This window comes from Lycium ferocissimum, chromosome 5 (genome assembly GCF_029784015.1).
Source record: "Lycium ferocissimum isolate CSIRO_LF1 chromosome 5, AGI_CSIRO_Lferr_CH_V1, whole genome shotgun sequence".
Classification (NCBI taxonomy): Eukaryota; Viridiplantae; Streptophyta; class Magnoliopsida; order Solanales; family Solanaceae; genus Lycium; species Lycium ferocissimum.
This window is the reverse complement of record NC_081346.1, coordinates 29,135,241-29,154,798: the sequence shown is the minus strand read 5'-3', so window position 1 is coordinate 29,154,798 and position 19,558 is coordinate 29,135,241. Positions and strand designations below refer to the sequence as shown.

The 19,558-nt window shown below is 39.0% G+C and overlaps 1 long non-coding RNA gene across 1 annotated transcript; it reads left to right on the top strand.

The window, feature by feature from the left end:
• Positions 1–561: 561 nt before the first annotated feature.
• Positions 562–16,216, top strand: LOC132058343 (uncharacterized). The gene is made up of 2 exons (XR_009415256.1): positions 562–803; positions 15,900–16,216. It is a non-coding gene; the product is annotated as an uncharacterized LOC132058343 (long non-coding RNA).
• The last annotated feature ends 3,342 nt before the right edge of the window (positions 16,217–19,558 follow it).

The following is a 19,558-nucleotide window of genomic DNA, read 5'->3' as shown; positions in this document are numbered from 1 at the left end:
ACAAATGGAGTGAAATATACATTTTTACAAGTCGAAAATGAATTTACAAAATTATTTCGGTGACATTTATCCATTTTTCATTTGACAAAATATCATCAAGTATATTATTGTATATCATCTGGCATAATTCGTATATTTTAAGCATTTCAGACATATTTATCAAAGATTTTTATTCAAAAAGTGAAAATAATTATTAAATTAATTGTTTTAAAAATATTAATGGTCAATTGATAAATATTTTACTCCGTTAAATCAAGAAATTTAATTAATTAAATAAATCATCAATTACGTCTCAATTTTACAATTTATTTAGTTTTAATTGTAATAACTTTCAAATTGTTTTGAAATTTTCAAATTAATCATTATGTGATATATACTGCTATAATTGAAATGGTCAATTTGTTCTACACTTTAAAAATGGCTACAATTGAAATGTTAGTCTCATAAGTTGATGTTTCGATTATAGCCAAATTTGCAAAATCATCCCTCTTTTCCCTTTTAATTTCAGCCAATTCAAAGGTATTGGGCCAAGCCCAATCCCTTTCACTTAAATGACCCGGCTCACTCCTTATTACTATACACATATACCAAATGACTCCTTAGACATTTTCATTTTTGTTGAAAGGGTTTCAAACCCAAAAGCCGCCGCTTGTACTCACCAGCACACATCATGGGTTTTTGCCGGAAGTGGAAAAATTCTAGGCATGTATTGTTTTTCTCAGTGTTGTCAAGCTATTTCGGGCAATAGCAATTAATGTTCTTGCCCTCTCTCATCTATATCCACCATATAACCACTCCAAGAGGTGAGGTTTCCCCCTTTTTTTACTGTTTCTGCATTTCTCTTAATTGTTCTTGTCTTGTATTGATTTCAAACTCTCGAATTTAGTTGGTAAGTTTCACAATTGGAGGGAATTCAAGAAGAATTATTCCCTATTCCACTAGTCCCACAACAGATTCGAACTAGAAACTCGAGGATTTGGGGTTCTATATCAAGAACCTCATTTCCTCATTATACACACACGAAAATATACTTGCAATTCAGCAAAAACCCATTTTTTGGTTTTAATCTGAGTTTGTGAGATACTTAGGGTTTTGGTTTGCCCGAAACCCATGATAGTCTAAAAATTAGTCTTAGTTTGCTAAAAATTATTTTGTTTTGTGGTTTGTGTTGGTGTGAGGTGTGGAGGAGACAAGAAGATCCTCAAACTCCATTCTCGACAAGGCTGCCACTACAAGAGGTAAATTCTTTGTCCTTCTTTGTTTATTTAGCTTAGTTTAACTCAATTTAATTATCTGCTCGTTTGTTTTTGTATGTTGATGTGTATTTCGTTATGTTGTTAGCACTGTTGTGTGTGTTTAGTAAATAATTTAGTCTATTAATAGTAGATTAGATTAGATTAGACTATGTGGCTGATTAATCCTTTGTTATGTTAGTCTTTCTTAGTTAGACTAGTTCAAACAATGCTCAGTTAAGGTTCTCAAGTGTTTATATCCATTTTGTTTAGATTAACTTAGTCCCAATGTTTCTACATGTTTACTAGTTAGGTCAGTACTATTTGAAACTCAACATAAGCTTGTTTAGACTAAATCTGACCACCTACTCATGTGTCATTAAAGATCTTATATCAGTTTAATTGGATCATAATGAAAATGTGCTCATATTGTTTAGTGTCAGTCAAACTGGTGCTATTATGGTAAGCATGTATTGTGTATCATGTGGGTTAATGATTATGTGTGTTATGTGCCTATTTGTACTAAGCTTAACGTTAGTCAGTTTAACTTGTGATCAAATCAGTGTTAGCATGAAAGTTGAGTTATAATGTAATTAGAATCATCTTAGCAGGTTGGTGTGTGTCAACTGATTATATATGCTTGTGCGAAGTTGAGTGTCATGTCACTTTTACACTGGCTTAAACTATAGACCTAGCGAAGCACAACACAAAAAGGGTAGTCTTCTTTTTCTGTATTCAACCAAGAAAAACCCCTCCACCTGGATTCGAATCCAATGTGTATCCATGTGTGTGTTTTATGCTTAAAAAGTTCAAATATGCTAGTCTGTGTCACTGATGTTATGTGCCTACTCACTTGCCTGTTTAATCAAATATAGATCAAATACTCTATGCTAAAGACATTGTTTAGTATTTCTTTTGATTAGACTAAAGTAGGTGATAATGGGACCTTACTATTTGTAAGAAACTAAATTTGATCTCTTTTGTCTTATGACCACGACTGACATGCAAGGGATTTGTTAGGAAAGCTTATCTTTGGAGAATGTTAAAACTATGAACATCTTGAAACAACATGTCATAGGCCTTGTTTTGTGGTTAGTTAAGATGAATGGTTATCTTTTGTGTCATGTATGACTGTTTTGGATTATTTAAATGATTGCAAGGCTTAAACCTTGATTTCAAGTGTGTTTAATAATTTGTCTTTATGTTGTACTTTGTAAGGGAATCACATGTGGGTGGGGGGGTGCTTGTCTGTTTTTTGAATATAGTTGATTAATTGATACATGCTTTGAAAGCTAAAAACTAGAAAGTACACTGCTAACCCTTGTATAGTTTCCTGGGACTATTTCTTTGGTATCCAAATGATTTCAGAGTTTTATTTGGTTTCTTCTTAAGAATGTATTTTGTTTAAGTAACTGAGAAATATCAGAGGATGGTTATGATTGTTTCACTGTTACTTATTTGATTAAATAGATGTAAGATTAACAGATTAAGGATTAAAACACTGTGTTGTTGTCTCTTTTAAATTTGTTCAAAGTAGTACAAGGAAAATATGGGTTAAAATGCACTGTTTATGACCACCTTAGGTATGAAAGGATCTAAGAGGCTGTCACTTAATTGTGAGGAGTTGAGGAATGATATCCTAGGGTTAAGAGGGGATGAGGAAAGACTTTGAGTACCCACTCAGCCTAGTACTTTCTACTCTAGACTGCTGGGGTTCCTCTTCCTCAAATCAGAAGTCTATGGGACACTCTAAGGATCTCAAAGATAAGCTTAAAAATCTTTGGGTCTCTTCCATCCATCTTGAAAATGTATTTCTCAAAGATAAGCTTAAAAATGGTAACTTTACCTAGCTAATGGCTTAAAATAGTTGGCCTTGTTCATGAAAGGAGTTTGATAAATCACGTAGTGCTGTTGTGAATGAAATCTAAAGGTAGGCTAAGTTCCCAAATTTACCTTATCAAATTCAAAGCCTTTTTATAAAAGTTTTAACAATGATTCCTACTTTGGGTCTCATGATGGTATCGGGTTACTTCGTGCGGATTACGACGTGGTGAAGGAATTGAAGGATTAACGGATGCTCGTGGAACCCGCTCGGCCTTGAGGTAGGTTACGACTTTTCTTTTTAGTAGACTCCGATTAGTTTCCCATATTCATGTATTAGAAGGAAAGAAGAATGCATATATAGGAGTTGGAGATTTGGGATGGATCCATAGGATGGTATTGTTGTGTGATTTGTGTGTTCGGACTTGTGGCCTGTAGATTCCTTAGGATGTTTTGAATTAGTTGCCTTGAGTATCTGTGGTTCTATGTGACTTGGAAGGAGTGGTTGATTCATACTTTTCTATGGTTGGGTTAGAAATTTATGTAAAATGATTGTGCTGTGCTATTATAGGGGGCCTAATCGATATTGGGCGGATAAAGGTACCAATTATTGTGAATTAATTCTAGAGCGGTAGTAGTGATGTCATGTAAGTAGAAGGTGAAATTATCATATAGTAATGATTGATAGGCAGTAAAAGGGGAAGTGATAATATTATGTTGTGATTGATCGTCCTATTGTGTTGGCTTGAGGCCACACGCTATAAGTAGATATTGGAATCTGTTGTTCCTTCTTGATTGTGATATTGTAGTACCTTACGGGGTGACGTTGATACGAGGGTAGAGTTCTATATGACTTGTGTAGTCTTTCATGATATTGTTGGCGTACCCATGTTAGTACTTGTGACACTGATACATTGTTGGCGTACCCATTGTTGTTACTTGTGATATTGACCCGATTATTAATGTTGATACATGCATTGCATGCACTCTCATGATATACTGTTGATACACTGTTGGTACTTGATGAAACACTGTGATGAGCTGGGGCTTGAATTTTAAATGAGAGTGACGTGAGAGTCCGATATCCGATGTTAGTCCCGAAATCGTGGATTGAGTGAGTGCATGGACTCGCGACCCCCGGGGGTAGTTCGGTGAGAACCCCGTGGGCAAAGACCCGGTCTCGTCGTACGTACTGGGCAAAGATCGGGATGAGTGGCACTTAGACTTCGCGAGTCACCTTGGGTTGTGCTATCGAGATGTCGATACTTCCGTCTGGAGTACATGTGTACACATCATTTGTATGGCATTGCATTACATTCATACATCATTGCATTGCATTGCATCACGGCTTATATTGAGATGATTTGGTGTTTTTACTTATGATGTTGGATCCGGATTGGACCCATTGGAACTTGGCATAATTGGGTTTAGATATCCTTCTTAGGCGATGACGCGTACTTGATTACGATTATGGTTGCTTTATACCTGTTAATTTACCTCTTAGATCGTTCGTGGGATCAGTTATATGTTAGGTTTACAAAAGGATATAGGATAAGGAATACCTTAATGATGAGTAGACTCCTGTGCTAAGAACGAATGGAATAATGGTATATGACTAGCGTAAGATTGTTGTGAAATTGACTGGCGGCTATTAGAGGAGATTTTTGCATGATTTAAGAGTCTTGATGTTATAGCGTGTGGTAAATAGATGTATGGTATTGATCTAGTTGCTTATCCTGCTTATTTGTGAATTCTTTTACTGATATGTGTACCTAACCATTGTTGGCCTATGATACTTACTCAGTATGCGTTGATTGTACTGATACTGCTCTTGCTACATCCCTTTTGGGGTGTAGAGTGTTTCAGGTGATTGATTGCAATACGTTGGGAGATGCACGGTACCTATCCTGAAGATCTCCTCCCACTTCATTCCGGGATGGAGGATTAGTCTTAGAGTTGTATTCCTTATTGAGATTTACATTTGTCGCTCTCATACTAGTCTAGACCCGGCCGTGGGATTTGGAATGAGTCATGTAATTCTTTAATTGTTGTAACCTTTTCAGATCTTGAGTCTATTTAAATATTAATTTCCGCTGTTAATTATATATATTCATTGGATTAAATGAATTGTCTTTACTTGATTGATGTGTTATTTAATTGAAGGTTCGCCTACCGAGGAGGTAAAGGTAGGTGCCCGCGCGATCCTAAATTGGGTCGTGATAGATTGGTATCAGAGCGTAGGTTACCGGTCTCACTAGTACAAGAGCAATGTCTAGTAGAGTCTCGTGGAATGGTACGTAGACGTCCGTGCCCATCCACGGGAGGCTATAGGGCATTTAGGAAATTTCCTTTCTTTCTTTCAAATCGTGCTACTTCGGTCAAAATTGGTATCTCGGTGTGCCCAATTGGTATCTAGACGATTCCAATTGGTATCTACGCATGAAATCAAGTCGTATTTCGGGATCAGGCCTAATATGTGTTGGGTATGGTTGAGTTAAATTTTAGTTGCGAAAGTAATCCGAGCATGGTATGATTTTACTACTAGTTGTTGCGCCCCAGCGGTCAGCCCACTGCTGTGGCGTTACCGCCACAGCGAGTAGGCCACCACTAAAGTAGTCCCTTCCTATTCCGCCCTGACCGCTCCTGCGGCTCCCCTACCGCCTAAGCGGGATCGTTATAGCGGTCTAAGAGACCGCTGAAGCGGAGTCCCTAGGTTCAGAGACTTGAGACTTCTCCCCTGTTTTCAGCTTGCTTCCCCTGTTCACACTATCCAACAGACCAAATAAAAACAACAGCAAACCAAACCATCAATGATATAAAGACAAGCCCGACAAGGGCAAGGACTACCCAAGTCATTATTACAAACCCAAATACCATTACCGAAATAAGAAACCAAATAGTTCAATATTCAAAAATAAAATATCCGGACATTAGCCCAAACAAGGCTAACCAAAATCAAAACGACATTATCCAAACAGAAAGATGCAAACAAAATCAAACAAACCAAAGAAAAAGAAAATTGTTTCAACAGCAAGCCTGACATGGGAAACCAAAATACCATCATAATAAAAAGGGAATGGGGAGAGAGATCTCTAAGCCACCCGGCCGCTAGTGGCCCTTGCACCATCTGCACTACCAGCATCCTCTACTGATTTGCTCCTCCTGCCACTTCCCTTGACCTGGCTCACGAATGAGTACTGGTTAGAGTCATCCTCATCCTGCATAGGCATATCCTCGTTGGGGTACATCTTCCTCCATAAGCCCTTGATACCTCTCCAAGACCTCAGATAGACCTTTTCGCGAGACTTATTCTTGGCCTGCTCCTTCTCAAAATCAGTACGAAGCTGGACGTGGTCTGGGCTAGAGAAGTGTAGACAGTCTGCAAAGTGGAGAGCGACTCACCCATCTCTTTCTCCGCCTCGAGATAGTCTTTCATCTCCTCCCTAGTAAAGTAACCCCACCAGCACTGGATGAACCCGCCTCCACCGAAAGCCTCAGCATTCCCTAGAACATCGCCATCATCTCATCAAAACGAGTATCAATACGCTCAAACGGGCCCTGAGCAGGGGTAGCCCCAGCCTTAGCTCCATATCCACTTTCACCCGCACTAGCACTAGCACCCGTCCCCTCTGCAGTCTTCTTCTTATTCTTACGATGGACAACAGTACCCTGGCCATTCACTCGCAATGGATGGAAGTTAGCATCAGAATCCACCATGACATCATCAGGACTCCTATGGACCCAGCCCTCTTGCACAACAAAGTGATCAATGACGGGAGAAACAAACTCGACGCCCCAAACTTCATAAACTCCTTACATTCTTCAATCACCTGCGAACCTATATTCACAGGGACATCATCTAAGATGCAGGCAATCAGAAGGGCCCTGGGATAGGTCACGGAGGTGACATTCCTCGAAGGATGGGCCCGGTGAAAAATTATGTTCATCCACCTCCTAGCCTCAGCAGTAAATTTCTCGCTCACTATCCCCACCCTGGACCTACCCTAAGTGATAGAAGCTCGATCCTCCTCATCCACTAACTTGGACACCAGCCACTCACCGTTATCAGCAGTATTTTTAGCCTCCAGAAACTCCACCGAAGGATTTTCCACTTTGTACACCTGATTTATCGTCTTAGCCCCCGCCTTTACGGAGACCCCACGAATTACAATCCTCGGATCAGGAGCATCCCAATCGACTTTAGGCAGCATGGCGTAGAATTCCCTCACCCAATTCTCGTTGCATCGCCCGGGATCCCTAACCAAACGCATCCACTTTATTCATTCCAACCTCTCCAGAAACTCGGGAGCACATTTCTCCACATTAGTCATGTCGAAACTCCTCTCCAACAGTAGGGGCATGCATCTCTGCTCCAAGAAACGGCGCTCACATTGTGGATTGATGAAAATTTGATAGACATGCACTTGCTCCACTTGTTGCACTACTTGTTCGGCTTCTTGAATCTCAACCACTATACCTGCGACGAATAATTACGTTATGAGAATTCATGTACCAGGTTGAGGAAATCTAAAGCATATATTCAACGTTCTAAACCTCAGCAAAATCAGTGCAAAAATAGATTCTGGTGGCAGTTCTGTGCAGACACCGCTGTAGCGGTCACTCTAACCGCTGCAGCGGGGCCATTATGGCGATAGTTCCACCGCTCCAGTGCCCCTCATCATTTCCCTCCAGACCGCTCCAGCGCCCACTTGAACGCTGAAGCGGTGTCGCCTTCCCCAACAGACCGGATTTTTCCCATCTCTCCAAAGCCTCAAAAATTTATTTTTATGAATAGATCAGGTAGATATCAAGCATGCAAGATGTTTGCAACTCTTAGTACGTAAATGCTAGCCACAACAATTCCCCAATTTCGAGGGAATCCAACACCTAATTTCAAACAAAAATTCTTTACTATGTTTAAGATTTTCGGTCCAAATCTGTTCATTAACTACGCAACATTCAAGGTATAGATGATTATAACGCTAAAGTAGTTGCGAAATTCAACCTATCAACACCCTATAAACTCATCAACCAAAACCCAAAAATCCCAACTTTGGGGTTAACAAACCCTTTAATCAGTGCATAAGGACCTGGATATCCTGTTTCGTTATTCTGTTACAAGTAGAGAGGAGTAATTTCATACCTTGAGAGTTGCAAATTCGGGTGTGGTTGGTGGTGGCTGTGAATGAACTTGAAATCCCTTCTTTTCCTTCCTCTTTGAGAGCAAATTATGTAGTGTGAGGTTGGGTTTAAGTGTAGGTTGAAGTGGGGTTAATAAGGTGACTTATTTGGGATTAAGAGGGTGTTGGGAGGTTACGTTAGGTTGGGATACGGAGAGGTAGTAGTAGATAGAGGGGGGGAGTGTATTGAGGGATGGGAAAGGTGGGGAAGGGAAGGAGGCTTTTATTTTTCTGAAATCCCGTTCACCGTTCCAGCGGTCGCCATACCGCTTTCACGGTGCCGCTGCGGCGCTACTACAGACCATTGCAGAGGTCACTCAGTGATTCATCCCAATTGATCTCGATCCGCGTTGGAGCCTTACCTATGTGTTTTCTCTTGTGGACCTAGGATTATGAATTTATCCAATTCGTCCGAGCTACTACACTTGTGATTATCATTTTTCTAAGGCTAGCAAGTCAAGCTACCGTGACTCGTATCCGTTGGGATTTAATTCGTGGGTGGTGATCTTCCTGATAAACCTAGACAGAAATGATAGCATAATTTTTTGTGACAGAGTAAAATATTACGAGACAATGTCTCTAAGTTCCATTCATGAACGTGTTTCTCCATGCGCCTTGGTACACCCCTTGCCGTTCGAGGACGAACGGTTGTTTAATTGGTACTTGATGTAACGACCTGTTTAGTCGTTACCGTAAAAATCCTGAAATATTCGCAACCGTGAAATCCTGGACCTTTCCGTTCACTAAATATTTCCATCCGCTAAATATTTCCATCAAACATCTAGCTTAGCGGGATCCATTGTACGGGAAGGAATCAGAACATCGAAATCTGGGTCGGGGACCCAGCCAGACCGCCCCAGAGCTGGGTTGACCGCTACAGCGGTCACGCCTCAGCGACTATGACCCCGCTGAAGCAGTAGTGGGGTGGTAGTATCAATCCTTTGCAGTGGCATTGCGAACGCTGAAGCGGCAGGTCATGACATTTGGGGATTTAACCTCATTTTCCAAAACCCTAAAGAGTCCAACCGCCTTTGGGGAATTTATGGAGCCACAAATGATATTTTTTGGGAAAAGGTAACTCTTCTAACTTCTTCCATTCATCCTTCACCTTAGTGATTCTTATTAAAAGTCCCTTATCTAGAAACCACAAGAATGGGTATCACAATTTCCTAGACTTAATAAGAGGATTGGTTAGTTGTTCTTAATATGGATTTCATTGAATTATTCCCTCTTGTTCATCACCCTAGAATGGTTACTAACTTAGTTTCTCATTTCCTTACGAGATTATAAATGCTTATTTCCTTACGAGATTATAAATGGGTCTCTTCCATCCATCTTGAAAATGGATTTCTCAAAGATAAGCTTAAAAATGGTAACTTTACCTAGCTAATGGCTTAAAATAGTTAGCCTTATTCATGAAAGGAGGTTGATAAATCAACTAGTGTTGTTGTGAATGAAATCTAAAGGTAGGCTAAGTTCCCAAATTTACCTTATCAAATTCGAAGCCTTTTTACAAGAGTTCTAACAGTGATTCCTATTTTGGGTCTCATGATGGTATTGAGTTACTTCGTGCCAATTACGACATAGTGAACGAATTGAAGGATGTTATATCCGCATTTTTGTGCATCAATAATTCGGGACAATTGCGGGAGGACAACAAGCAAGGCCACATCTTTATTTTGTTAAGCATATGAATGGCTTATGAAGAATTTGGAAGCGGAATTATTAAGAAAGGCCAAGGGCATAAAGGGAAATTCGCGACATGCCTCGTGGAATTATGGAGGAAGACGAAGGGTAAAATGGTAATTTCACAAGTGTTCAAGAAAAAAATTCCAAGTTGGCCGTGTGGCATGTGTGGCATATGCCCACATTTTTATTAATTAGTGGGGGCTAATTACAAAACTATGAGGAAATGTGGACCAATCTTACAAGGAAGACATGTAGTCTTCTTTATTTATTTTAAGAAAATCCAAGAAAATGGAAGACTTTTCTAGAGAAAGAAAGAGAGGGATCATGTGGCCATACTTTTATTTTGAGGGACCTATTTATAAATAATGAAATGTGGTGGAAGACTTGTGGATATATATGTGTAGGAAGTCTTCATAATTCATAAAATTCTCTAGAAAATTCAGGAGTGGAAGAATAAGAAAAGGAGGAGAAACTTCTCAGGCCATTCGGCCAAGTGCAAAAATTTCCAAAAAAATTTACAAAAATTTCTTTCAAAAATCCTTTCCTACCAATTCAAGAGTTCCTAGCAAGGTGGAGTGGTCTTTGGAGTAAGAAGAACATATATTCATACAAGTGAAATCTCTAGCCAAGTGAAGAATTGAAGAGAAAGGTGAGGTTTAACTCTTTCTTATATGTTATGGATGATTTTGTATGTGTAGCATGTAAAGCGTGGATGAAATCCATGGAAGAGAAAAACTATGGTGTGGCCGTGTATATATATATATGTGTGTGTGTGTAGAAATCATGTTTTAATTATTTTATCTAGTGTTTGGTTATTATTGTTGTGGATGCTATGTTAATAATGGAAGTTGAATAGTTTTGGAGAAGTTGTAGCCATATGTGTGTGGTGTTGGCCGTGAGTTGCAAGGTGTGTGCATGGCCGTGTAGAATTGTTGAAGTGTGGAGGAAAATGAGTTAATTTTATTTTGTATATTGGTTGTTGTTGTGTTGTGGATACTATGTTGCTAATGAATGCATAATAATCTTGTGAAGTTGTAGAAGTTGGAGACTTGTGATTGAAGTATTTAAATTGAATATTATGTTCTTGCATGTATGGAAGATAATGTTGTTAGTATGGTGTTGTTGGCATATGAATTATAATGTTCTTATTGGAGTTGGAAGGTTTTGAAAGAAGTAGTATATTGATTGAGTTGTTATAATGTAACTTGGATTGAATATGGAAATTGTTAGTATGGTTGTTGATAATGTGTTGTTAGTTTGGTAGGGTTGAATTCGGATGGTTGTTGATTGAAATTGGCCAAGTTGAACTTGGTGGAATGGAGTATATACAAGGGAGGTGCTTGAAATTTCGGTAGCCAAGTATTATTTTAAGAATTCAATTCTAGAGGCACTAATCATGTTTGGTGAACATGACCAATTTGTAGATTCTGGCGGATTTGCGACTTGAATTTGGAATAGCATAAGGAGCGGAAAGAGGTATGTAAGGCTTCACCCTCCTTCTTTGGCATGTCTTAGACATAATAGGCTTGAATACGCGCCTCGGGGATGATCCCATTCCTAGAAATTCGAACTTGAAATTACCTCTTTTCCATTCAATAAAATTGAATTAAGTTTGGTGTTTTATTGAAATAATTGTTTAAACATCTCCAACGCGCCCAAATGGAACCGAGTGACCCTTAGACCTTCGTAAATGACTCCATGAAGCTCAACGTACGTAAATTGTGTATGCTACCTCTGTTGGCCCGAGGTGGGCCCACTATCCCTGAATTCTCTCTTATTGTTCATTTGGTTTATTTTCGTTCTATAATTAGAGGAAACTTTTGGATTATTATTTTGACTACTAAATAATAGGTTTTTTAACGGTTCATCGATTCCAAGGCTTGTGTTCTTTTCTAAAAATTTATAAATGTTTTCTAAAATATTTATTCTCCTCTAAATCAAAGTTTTTTGCGCTTTTTGAAAGTTTTTATGACTAAAACGACGACTATGATTCTATGGTGGGAATGATGATCTTTGAAGATGAGGAAATGTCTATGACACTACATAACATGATATGATATATGTATATGAAATATGTATATGTACATGGGGACATGGGGGAAGGGATACATGGGAATTGGGAAGGGAACTATGTTTCATTGCCACCAGTCACCGTTTATCATCCCGGACGCGGGATGCCGGACGCGGGATATATGGGCGAGCCGATGTATTTCGGTGCTATGTGGGCGCAGCCGACATTGTTCGGTGCTATGCTATGACTTACTATGCTATGTCTCTATGCTATGACTTACTATGCTATGATCGGCTATGCTATGACTTACTATGCTATGATCGGCTATATATGACTTACTATGCTATGATCGGCTATGCTATGACCTACTATGCTATGATCGCCTATGCTATGACCTACTATGCTGGATGCTATGCTATGACCCGATATGCTAGGACTTGATATGATAAGACATGATACAACCTTTATTCTATTTTCTATGTCTATGAAAAAAAAATGTTATCCAAGAACGAACAAGCGCGAGCTATACGCCGAAAGGGCATTCCTATGTACGAGTGTTACTTTCTTATCTCATTAAGTGTCCGATCCTATGATATGGTTATTCATACCTATGTTTATGCTTGCGTTGTTTATTTCATTGCCTTACATACTCGGTACACTTTTTGTATCGCGTGACCCTTCTGTGGACGCGTTCATGCCGCGCGAGTCCGCGGGTAGACGGACACAGTTCCCAAGAGTTCCGAGGGTGCTCGCAGCGCTCCGTTGATCCTCGGTTCTTTCCTACTCTTGTGTATATATTCGGGCGCGACAATACTCGGCCTCTTCCTATGTATATGTGTATTTGTACTATGTTTAGAGGCTCGTAGCGGTTTACATTGCATTGCAGACATTTTGCATCGATGATCCTTGTTTGTATAATGTATTATCAAAGCTTGCTAGCCTATGTATATATTATGTTATCAATGTTATGTCAAAAAAATGGTGCAGTTCATATGGCCCGGCTTAGTAATAAAGGGAATATGGTAGACAAGGGGTGCTCGGTATAAGTATCGGGCACTCGTCGCGGCCCTAGTTGGGTCGTGACAGATCAACAGATGCTCGTGGCACCCGCTTGGCCTTGAGATAGGTTACGACTTTCCTTTTTGGTAGACTCCGATTAGTTTCGCATATTCATGTATTAGAAGGAACGGAGAATGCATGTGTAGGAGTTGGAGATTTGGGATAGATCCATAAGATAGTATTGTTGTGTGATTTGTGTATATCTTTGATTTTTCTTTATCTCTCCTCGGCTTGAGCCGAGTGGATAATACGTGATTCGGGCTTGTGGCCTGTAGATTCCTAAGGATGCTTTGAATTAGTTTCTTTGAGTATCGGTGGTTTCTATGTGACTTGGAAGGAGTGGTTGATTCATACTTTTCTATGGTTGGGTGAGAAATTTATGTAAGATGATTGTGCTATGCTATTATAGGGGGCCTAATCGATATTGGGCGGATAAGGGTACCAATGATTGTGAATTAATTCTAGAGCGGTAGTAGTGATTTCATGTAAGTAGAAGGTGAAATTATCATATAGTAATGATTGATAGGCAGTAAAAGGGGAAGTGGTAATATTATGTTGTGATTGATTGTCCTATTGTGTTGGCTTGATGCCACGCGCTGTTAGTAGATATTGCAATTTGTTGTTCCATCTTGATTGTGATATTGTAGTACCTTACGGGGTGACGTTGATACGAGGGTAGAGTTCTATATGACTTGTGTAGTCTTTCATGATATTGTTGGCATACCCATGTTGGTACTTATGACACTGATACATTGTTGGCGTACCTATTGTTGGTATTTGTGATATTGACCCCATTATTGATATTGATACATGCATTGCACACATTCTCATGATATACTATTGATACACTGTTGATATTTTATGAAACACTGTGATGAGCTGGGCTTGGATTTTAAATGAGAGTGACGTGAGAGTCCGATATCCGATGTTAGTCCCGGAATCATGGATTGAGTGAGTGGATGGACTCCGCGAGTCCCAAATGCGGTGCCGGCCGAGAACCCCGTGGGCAAAGATCCTGTCTTTACCTCCGTTGGGAAAAGATTCGAGATGAGTGGCACTTATACTTCACGAGTCACCTTGGGTTGTGCTACAGAGACGTCGATACTTCCGTCCGGAGTACATGTGTACACAACATTTGTATGGCATTGCATTGCATTCATACATCATTGCATTGCATTGTATCTCGGCTTATATTGAGATGATTTGGTGTTTTTACTTGTGATGTTGGATCCGAATTAGACCCATTGGAACTTGGCATAATTAGGTTTAGATGTACTTCTTAGGCGATGACGTGTACTTGATTACGATTATGGTTGCTTTATACCTGTTAATTTACCTCTTAGATCGTTCGTGGGATCAGTTATATGTTAGGTTTACAAAAAGATGTAGGATAAGAAATACCTTAATGAAGAGTAGACTCTTGTGCTAAGAACGAATGGCATAATGGTATATGACTAGCGTAAGATTGTTTTGAAATTGATTGGTGGCTATTAGAGGAGGGTTTTTGCATGATTTAAGAGTCTTGATGTTACAGCGTGTGATAAATAGATGTATGGTATTGATCTAGTTGCTTATCCTGCTCATTTGTGAATTCTTTTACTGATATGTGTTCCTAACCATTATCGGCCTATGATACTTACTCAGTACGCGTTGATTGTACTGATACTTCTCTTGCTACATCCCTTTTGGGGTGAAGAGTGTTTCAGGCGATTGATTGCGATACGTTGGGAGATGCACGGTACCTATCCTGAAGATCTCCTCCTACTTCATTCTGGGATGGAGGATTAGTCTTAGAGTTGTATTCCCTATTGACATTTACATTAGTCTCTCTTGTACTAGTCTAGACCCAGTCGTGGGATTTGGAATGAGTCATGTTATTCTTTAATTATTGTAACCTTTTCAGATCTCGAGTCTATTTAAATATTGATTTCCTCTGTTAATTATATATATTCATTGGATTAAATGAATTGTCTTTACTTGATTGATATGTTATTTAATTGAGGGTTCGCCTACCGAGGAGGGAAAGGTAGATGCCCGTGCGATCCTAAATTGGGTCGTGGCAGATTGGGGTCTGATGCTTGTACTTTATGTCTCTTATTATTTCGTCCCTTATCTGATTTTGTGCATATCACTCATATATCCCCGTTGAAATGAAAAGAAGCTAAAAGGTAAAGCCTTTATGATAAAGAGAACCTAAGAGTGGATTCTATGCGTATGTATATGTTTTTGATTTTATGTATGCCATATTCATACTTTATATGTACTTCATGCACACTATTTCGAGGATATGACACGTGCAAGTCCATGGATCTAGTTCGGGACAGTGACGATGCTTTAGCGCGTTCATGTTGACAAATGAATCTATACGGCTAAGTGACAAAGTTCGAAGGATGATGCTTTAGCGTATTCCGTTGACTAATGGGTCCGGTCGGCTAGGTGACAAATTCTTGTGACATGATATGTGGAAAACCGTGATCCGTGGGTGCTACCGGAGTGATCCGAGGGTGCTACCGGAGCGATCCGTGATCCGAGGACTTTTCGGAGCGGTGATATATGGGCCTCATTATCCCCCCATGGGTCACAATTCGTTGATATTCGAACGTGTGTATATCGAGATGTGGAGTAAAGGCCTTTCATTGCATTGCACAACATTCATTCATTCTTTATGCCGTTTTATTGTGAATATTCATATTGGATTGTTTTATCTTGATATCTACCAGCTATGTGAGTTTAACTGTTCAAAATATAATTATCCTGTATTTTGGACTAATGGCAGACTAGTGTGGTTGTGGTAGTGTAAACCAACCCTCGTCTCCGTTCTGGACTGGGTTGGCATACGGGCGATGCTGCTGAGTAGCCATTGATTATTGTACTCACGCTATACTTGTTGCACCTTTTTGTGTACAGATTCAATCGTCGGTACTAGTGGAGCGCGTGATTACTGAGTCGCCTATTAGAGCCTTTATGACGAGAGATCGGGGTGAGCACCATCTTTAGCCTCTTGACTCTCCTCTATCATTTACTTTCTGTCTTTCCTCATTCCAGACAGTTCCATTTATGTATTTCAGACTATTTGTACTCCTTAGTAGTCCTTGTATGCGAGTGACATCAGATTTTGGGGATAAGTGTAATAGCTTCTAAGTATGTTCTTTAAGATTATTTAAGACTTGAAATTGGCTTGTATGACTTATTTCAGCTTTCAGTTTTCCGCTTAATAAGGGTATATTAATGGCTTGTGCTTCAATAGTACGTGGGGCTAGTGCCATCACGACTTGAGAATTTGGGTTGTGAAACTGATGAAATGAGCATAAACTTGTGGAGAACCCCCATGCATTTCTTCCCCTTTTCTGGATAGACCAAACTCAAATCTTAAATGGTTAAAGATAAGTCTAATGTGTGAATGGATGATTATAGAAATGTCTGTTTGAATTCATGATACTCCTATTCCCTTCCCTTTTGAATGACTTTGTCAAATAGTGTTAAGTGCCCAACAATTTAAGATCATTTAAACCTGCTTTGCTATCTGATCCTACGTGAATATACTAGCAATTTGAAATTTACCGAATGTTATTGTTTTATGTCTTTGGTTCATTACTTTGGGCTATGTAATCACCTATCCTGATTGATGAATTCTTGATTAAGACCATATACAGTTAAAGTTGAATCATGATTAGGATGTGATTAAGAGGGTGGAATGTGTGAAATGAGTTATCTGGGGTATGTTAAGCTCTTCTTGGTGAGTATCATGAAGTTTTCTTTTAATAAGTGTATATGTGTTGAGTATATTAAGTATACCTATTATATATGTGTGTGTGCTTAGTGTGTTGTGAGGAATAACTGGTCCTAGCTTGAGACTTCTATTCTTACTAATGATGAAATATACATCAAGATATACAAGGTATAAACGCTATGTATACCCAGTATACAGAATGTGTATATGGCGTATGCTTAATGTGTATTATAGGAATATGGATTGGGTTACATTTATATTGATGGGCCAAGCCCATTCCTTATAGTTTTCCTTCTACTGTGAGCCAGAACTGTTTTGGGCCTGTCTTGATACTTGCTTTGTTTTGATAGTACACACCTATTTAGATATGGTATATACATTGACATATATTTGCATAGGTGATTGTGTTTGAATGGTATGTTATGTTATAATCTTTGTTAAATAACTTATTGAGTATAGATGCCCTCTAACCGCAATTTTCCTTTTCCCCTTTCCCTTGTATGAACTCGTGTGATGCGGACCCAATTAGGCCAAATTGCATATCAGCCGCTTCGTTGGGCCCAAGGCCCAACACTTCTTGTTATCGAGTCTGAATCAATAAATTGAAGGCCCAACCATTGGTGAAAATGGTTAACTGGTGGGCTTGGTAGGCCCACCAGTTCATTATGTATTATTTTTCTTGCCATTACATTTTTCATACATAATTGTAAAAGATGCTTGTATTATTGAAATCTACATGGTTAGGATTTAGTTGAAATTAGGCAAATGATGCGTGATATCGTTAGAATGGATAGGAACCCGAACCCCTTTTCAAACTTAGACCAACAAAAGATAAGGAAATAACATTTAACAAAAAAATGATCCAGCTCTTCCTTTTATAAAAATAGAAGACGGTTAAAATATTGTATCATTTTAGAAAGACCAAACTTGTTTTAAGCTTTCGTCACGACCTAACCGGAGGGCGGCGACGAGCACCCGGTGCTAACCCACCAGGACACCTCTTAACATACTTTCACAATACATCTAGGTGAGCCACATAGCTAAATCATACTTTTCATTCATCATCATTCTAATCTCATTGGGCGACGATTCATTTATATCAACATTAATAACTATGCCCAAATGCAATGTACATAAGCCGACGAGGCTAACAAAATAATATCCAAAATATAGGCTGACAAGGCCAAACACATCTACCCATATACACATGTCTACGAGCCTCTAAGAAGAATACGTCATATCATATAGGCGGGACAGGACCCCGCCGTGCCCATAAATATGTACACAAAAGAATCTATACCAAAAGCTGCAGCTCCGAATGAAATGGAGCTCCGCTATGTAGTCCCTGTGAAATGAAGCTATGGGTCGAGGCTGTCTCCCTGACCACCTGCGGGCATGACGCAGTGTCCACAAACAAAAGGACGTCAGTACGAAGAATGTACTGAGTATGTAAAGCATGATCAATATCAATATGAAAGCGTAATAGACAACTTATGAAACAGCATAAGATGGGAGATAATAGTATCATCATTATAGCACTTACTTGCTTTCCATAGGGACATTCCATTTCTATTGCGTATCCGTGTACATACATCCATATTTGTATTCATTTACCTTTCGTATCCATTTTCGTATTCGTATTCATATTCCCAATCATACTCATATGCATGTCATTTACATATCATATACATTGCATCGTCATAGCCTTTACATAGCATTTACATATACTTAGCATATTCGTACTCATATTGATGTCATATACATAGCATTTATATAGCATACCCGACCACGAAGGTTCGGTGATTCACATACCTGGCCCTAACAAGTCTCAGTGTCATACATACCTGGCCCTACCAAGGCTCAGGGTTATCCGTACCCAACTGCAGTGGTGCGCGCGTAATATACATATATATACATATTTGTTCTACCCGGCCATATAAGCTCGGGGTTCCGTAATAGCCATACATAGGCACATATACATATAAGATCATAAGCATCTTTAGCCTCTTTACTATCGTCATTCATTACATCTATCCTCTGAGGATTACTCGTCTTATAAGGAATTTAGTACAATCGTAACATATCGAGGATTAGTAGCTTTTTAGAGATAGAATCATTTAGAGGATATCATAGACTCGTAGAAGAATAGATATTTGGCCAAAAAACCATGCCTTATGAAAGAAGGGTTAGCCTTACATACCTTTCCGTTCAACTATTCTATCACTTGCACGTTCTCCTTTGATGCTCACGTTTCTACCTTCATTAGAGTTATACTATCATTAGAAAATCGATAGCTTAGCATACTTGACTAAAGCTAGAGAAAATTGGACAGCATCTCCTTTATTTATACGACTTCCTCCATATCATATATCAACTCCCAAACATCAATAATGATATTCACAAGATCATAACAATAGCCTTTATTCACCTACACTATCCTTATTCTCAATTCACTTCCAATCATCCATATTCATGGTCATATCACACGACTACGTTCATTCATATACGATGTCTATTCCATGTTCTCAATATCATTTATAACATGATGATAATCATATTGTATCAAGAATCATGACTCAATCCAAACATTTACTCAAAAGTGACACTATTCCCACATCATGACCCATTTCCTATGTCCTTAGATAATCCAAGTGTTTCAACTTTCAATAACTTAAACAAAATGAGAATATCATAAAACTTACCTTAGATGGTGTAGGAATGAACCTTGGGTGCAAACACTTCACTTGAGCAAAATCCTAGTTTCACCTTCACTTGGATTTCTTGTCTTGGATGAACTTTAATGGATTTCTCACACTTGATTCACTTAATTTGATAT